Genomic DNA, 6,430 nt, shown 5'->3' on the forward strand with positions numbered 1-6,430 from the left:
GTTAATTTGTCTCAAACTGAGGACTGTTGTCAAAAACTATAGACTTAGGCACCCTGAACCGGGTGATGATATTCTTCCATATGAAGGAGATGACCTCCTTAGTCTTGATATTTTTTACCGCTTCTGCCTCTATCCATTTAGTGAAATAATCCACGGCAACAAAGATATACCGCCTTTTTCCTGACACATAAGTATATGGCCCCAGGATGTCCATGCCCCACTTGGCGAATGAAACTGGGCTATGAATAGCCGTCAAAGCTATGGCCGGACGGTGTATAAGCTTGCCAAAATTTTGGCATTTATCACACTTTTTCATCAATGTCATGGCATCTTTCTCAGGGATAGGCCTAAAGTAGCCCTGCCGCCCAGTCCTCTCTACTAAAGACCTGCCGCCTATATGTGAGGCACAAAAGCCCGCATGTAGATCTTCAAAAATTTCATGCCAATTTTCAGGGGTGATGCATTTTGAGAGGGGTTGGAAGAACCCTTTCTTAAAAAGATCTGCTTTACAAATTTCAAATTTTCATGGGTGATCCATCCAAGTAGAAGTTTGGTTAAGTACTCCAATGGGATCTTCTTCAATGCTTCGTTTTTCCATTACTTTCTAGAAGACTAACCGAGGTTTATTAAATGTGGCGGATAATGCCAGCTTAGACAGAAAATCCGCCTGGTTGTTTTCGGACTGAAGCACTTGACGTAGATTGAATTCTTCAAGTGTCTCGGCCTCAGCTTTGACTGCCTAAAAGTATTTTATCATAGACATATGGGTGGCTTCATAATCACTATGGTATTAGCTCACGACTGACCTAGGGAAAATTTTGGTCATTTTCTACCCTCCCCTAAAGCCAAACAAAATTTATAAACAATCAACCAACCTAATACGAGTATATGTTAAAACAAGTGGTCGAACCCAAAGGAATAAGTAGGTACAAGCTATAGCCTAGGTCAAGCTACTTCGAATATTGTAGAAAGATATGGTTGGTAACTAAGGTATCAAAAAGATAGATTGTAACACCCTGACCCCAAACAAATTAGGGAGGGGCCTATTGTAACGAAATGCGCATCGAGGGCCAAAAATTGTCCCCACAAACTAACACAAGTCCTTCCGGCGCATTTTCTACTCACTCATGCGCACCCCGAGAAAACTTCCCATGAGGTCACCCATCCCAAGACTACTCCTAGCCAAGCACGCTTTACTATGGAGTATTCTTAGCATATGAGCTCCCTAAAAGGAAGATGCATCTTGTTCACATGAGTAGTATATCAAACTCCTTTAAAGCAATCATGAGGGGTATTACATAGATAAATCGAGAAATTCAATATGCTAAACACTAGTGATATAGGTTCCACATGCAAGCTCAATGATTATGCTAATTGATTGTTCACTTAATCGGTTCAAACATTGCAAAGGAAAAGTAATAGTTCCAACTAATAGAATACAAAATCTATCTCTTATAAGCCAAGGTAAGGTTCACTATGAATCGCTAACAAGGAAATTCACAATCAAATTCAATCAATTAAAGCATTTCTTAAATCAAGGGTTCGTGTCATTGAAATTTGCAATGCAATCTAGATTAATCTTATAGGTTGATCACTCCTAGTCTAATTAATCACATGCACAACTATGTCAACCAATTTAATTGCAAAAATTCAATCAATCAAGGATTATCAACTATAAAAAATCATCAATAAATCATACTTCCCCTTCGCCCTAGCAACCAATCTACTCGCTAATCATGGTGAAATTAAAAACAAACAAAAAATTGAATCACAAACATATTCATTTCAAGTTCAATTAAGAACAAATTCGATCATTCAACAATTTCTATACTAAAGATTAAAATTGAAATCAACCATTCAAGAATTAAAGGAAATTGCAATTAAAGTAAATTCAAAGGAAAGAAATCTCACAAACTTTCATCGATTTGAAGAAGAAATCAAAGATCAAGTTGAAATCATAGATCAAATTGAAGTACAATCAAGTAATCCTAAGCTTTTCTCTCTACTTTTTCTCTCTTTTATTTCTAGAAAATAAGTGTCAATTACAAAATAAGGTCGTCTCCCGAAAAAGGAAAATTTTAAATCTATAAATTCAAATCAAGCAAAGGGAAGCAGAGGCCTCTATACACACGCACCACACCTGCCGCGCGCGCGGATAGCAGGGTCAGCGCGTGGACACCCTTGTTGTGGTGCTCGTGGCTGGCCTCCTTTGCTTGCTTGATCTATCTTCGCGCTCCCAAGCATCCCTATTATCGGTGCACTCGAGGCGATGCCCACGAAAAGGGAAGCCTTTTTGTTCTCCAAGCACTTGTACACTCCGAACCAAAACATTGCTTCCTTGGTGCTTGTGCTTGCGAAGCTAGCTTGAATTGTATGATTGGATTCTCGAACTTAGATCCATAACCTTCCTTGACTTTTATCAAGCTTCCTCCGCAATAGTTAAACCTCGGGAAACTCAACACACCTACAAAATAAGTCAAAGAAACGAAGAAGCGAGAGAAATAACCGAGAAATGTATAAAATAATAAGAAAACCATCAAAAGCACTCATTTCACTAAACTTACAAAAAAAAAAGCATTATTGTGTAAAAACACGACATAAAAGACTAAAAACAAGCATAAAAATACAATGAAAATTTAGCCTAAGAGTGCCATAAATGACACTCATCAACGACCAACTAAGAGTTAGAGCAAGCGTCAATCTTAGTTGCCCCTGTCGCCTTGCATATGCGGATGCCGGCTAGCAGGGATTCATATACTGCCTCATTATTTGAGGCTTGGAACTTGAACCATAGTGCATGCTCATACTTATTCCCCCCAGGGACTGATATATAACTCCTGAACCAAAGCCGTTCATAGTGGAGCTCCCATCCGCATACACTTACAAAACTTGATAAGTATTATACGGCGCAGCCGGCCTTGTCATATTTTCAATAAAGTCAGCAAATTTATGTCCCTTTTTTGCCTTCTTTGGTTTGTAAATGATTTCCAAACTCTAAATCAATAGCCCATTTGAGCATTTGGACTGATAATTCTAGGGTCGTCATTGGATGCTTAATCGGTTTGTCAGTGTAGGTCACTATCGAATATGCCGAGAAATAAAGTTTAAACTTCTTGATATCCATGTAAGGATCGAGGCCAAAATTTTCAACCATAGGGTACCAAAGCTCTGCGAACGTGGCTAATAAAATAGACAGGAAACTGGATGTTGTCTCTTCCAACAAGGAGAACGGCACTTAGGGCATGATCTGAGAAAGCATGGCACATGTATAGCGTCTCTTTGGGCATAGGGTTGACTTGCCTTGGAAAAGAGTGCAAATATTTCTTTAATTTTTTATGCCGCCTCAGCATCATCCCTTTATTCAAACATATCCATATTCCTAAATGCCTAGAAGAAGTAGTGGCATTTGTCACCTGGCCGACTGAGGAATCTCCCTAAGGCTGCTAGACAACCTGTTGAATTCTGTACTTATTTGACAGTGCGGGGTAACCGAATTTCAATGACGGCCTGTATTTTTCAGGGTTGTTTTCTATCCCCTATTGTTTAATCAGGATTCCGAGAAACTTCCCAAACTCAACACCGAAGACACACTTCTTGGGATTGAGCATGACCTTGTGCCGCCTGAGTTTGATGAATGTTTCTTGTAGGTCAGCAAGGAGATGCGCCTTTTGCTTGGATTTGACTATTATGTCATCAATGTACGCCTCTACAGTCCTCCCAATCTTATTAATGAATACTGTGTTGATCATTTGTTAGAAAGTAGCAGGCGCATTCTTCAAGCCAAACGGCATCACAGTGTAACAAAATAGCCCCTAATCAGTGGCGAATGTTGTCTTTTTTTTATCCTTTTCCATAGGGGTATCCAGTGAAATCTTGAGTAGGCGTCCATAAAACTCATCAAGGCATGTCCGGTTGTAGAGTCGACCAGATTGTCGATCTTTGGAAGTGGATAGCTATCCTTCGGACATGCTCTATTCAAGTCAGTGTAATCAATGCACATATTCTAGGTACCATTCATCTTCTTCACGAGCACAAAATTTGCAACACAGACATGGAAGTTACATGGTCGATTCAACCCAGCATCTAACAGCATTTTTACTTCGGCGGCTGTCGCCTGACTTCTCTCCTCGCTGTGATTTTTTTTCTTTTTCCGGATGGGCTTCTTTGTTGGATCCACAGCGAGTTTATGGACAACAAGATCAGGTTTGATGCCTGGCATCTCTTCCAATTCATAGGCAAAAATGCCTTTTAATTCTTTTAGCAGATGGTGTAGGTCTGAACCCATTTTTGCAAAAGCAACCGTCCCTACCTTAATAGTTCACTCTAGATGGATGTCTTCCGAAGGAATATCAATGTGCTCACAAGCCGACTGGGGACAGAGGTTGTCTTACCGTTCCCTGGTCAATGATTGCTATTGCTTTTCTTTTTTTATCACAACCAGCTGATCAGTCTTCCTTTTCTTTACGGATGGTGGGGTCGGATGTTCATCCTTTATATCATCAAGGTCTACTGGCTCCTTCCCTTGTATGGCACTTGCAGTTGCAGGTTTAATGTTGGAGAGATAGCACTTTCTTGTCGTCTTCTATTCTGCGTGTAGGGAGCTAATAGAGCCATCATCCCTCTCATACTTGACCAGTAAGAGAGAAGGGATGATGACGGCCTTACACTCTTTTAGAGTGGGTCGCCCAAGAATTAGATTGTTGGATGTTAGCTCTTCGACCACAAAAACCGGATGGTCATGTGCCGTCTTTTTCCCTTTTCTCGCAGCTAAACGGGGAGATCTATATGTCTTATTGGGTGCACCACTCCTCTCCCAAATCCAACAAGAGGATGGGAGACATCATGCATGATATCCAGCTTATACTTGAGGTTTGAAAGGCATTAGTAGCTGATGATGTCGGAGGAGCTACCTGTGTCAATCAAACTGAAGCCAACGTTTTGGTTAGCCACCTTGCATTTGATGACCACAGAGTCATCATGCGGCTTGCGGAATTTTCCTTGGTCCTTCTCCGTGATGACAACTTCTAGGGAAGGCGGTGGTGCTAGACGCCTATCCCACTTCAATAGAATTGACCATCTTTCTCAAATGATCCTTGATACCCCGCATGGTTGGGTCACCTCTAGCAAATTCGCCTGCTATAGTGTAGACCAGCTCCTCATCGGTTTCCAAACAACCAGTAGGCTGGGGAGTTTTTTTGGAGGACTACTATAGCGTCCGCTTGAGGTGGAAAAAGTTGTTGGTGTCATGGCCTACGTCTTCATGTTCAATGTTTGTTTTTGTTCTGATTTTTAGCGAAACCTTTTATTGAAGTCGGCTTTTCATGGGTCAACCGATCCTTTATCTTCATGAGGATGGAGTAGTTTTCCTTGTTAAACTCGTACCTTGGAACTTACGATTTTCATTCTTTTTTCTTCTTTAAGGTCGGCAGATCAGAGTTATCAACCGCCCAGATTTTGTTTTTCTTCTTGCATTCTTCAGGTTTTTGAGACGACTGAGAAGACCGACTCTCCTTCTACCTGTCAGACTTTTTAGAGTCCGACTAATTATTTTATGAGTAGAGTTCGGTCGCCTATATATAAGCTTCTGCCTCCATCAGAGCGTCTTGAAGGTTAAAGATTTTCTTGTAGACGAAGTCAAATGTGAAAGTCAACCTGTGGGGAATATTTCAAGCATTACCCCAAACCTGAACCCCACTGTAATCATACACTTAAGCATGATGGCGTCCAAAGGGAAGGAAGCTAGAGGAAAAGAGCCGCCAACATATTTTAGGAACTTATAAATCGTTCACGAGGTGAAGGTTACACCCCTTAACGATCTAGGAGATCGTCAACTCCAATAGGTCAGGAACCATGACTGGTAGTTCGGGGATGAAGGTACAAATCCAACCTAAAAGAGATTAAACCTGCCCTAATAAGAGGCCTCTACTTTATTCTGATCGTATTCATGTGCGCTTTCTGACTAACATGTAATCAATAGGTTTACCCTAAACCTGTTTATCTATGTTGGTTGAATATTAATGCGTAAATAAACCTATTATTGGAGATCACTTGAATTATAATCATATAAACCCTAAACAAGATTATTAATTATCTTATTAAGCATGATTACAAGTACCAATTCCCTTTAAACATGCATAAAAGGTGTGATCAAGCAATAACAATAATATATATCAACCAACATAATAATAATCATCACAACAAAAATCATAAACATGTTAAAGCATGATAATAGCAAGATCATAGGCATGATACTAACAAGATTAATAACAAACCCTAGCATGTCACTAAACAATAAAAATCAAAGTTTTAACCCTAACATGAAACTAACATGTTGTTAGGAAAGAAAATAAAAGGCATCATAGAAATCATAATAAGCATATTTGATATTAGAAATTTTTAGTTGTTATCCTAAACATGATACTAGGAACCA

This window comes from Chenopodium quinoa, unplaced genomic scaffold, assembly GCF_001683475.1.
Source record: "Chenopodium quinoa cultivar QQ74 unplaced genomic scaffold, ASM168347v1, whole genome shotgun sequence".
NCBI classification, from domain to species: Eukaryota; Viridiplantae; Streptophyta; class Magnoliopsida; order Caryophyllales; family Amaranthaceae; genus Chenopodium; species Chenopodium quinoa.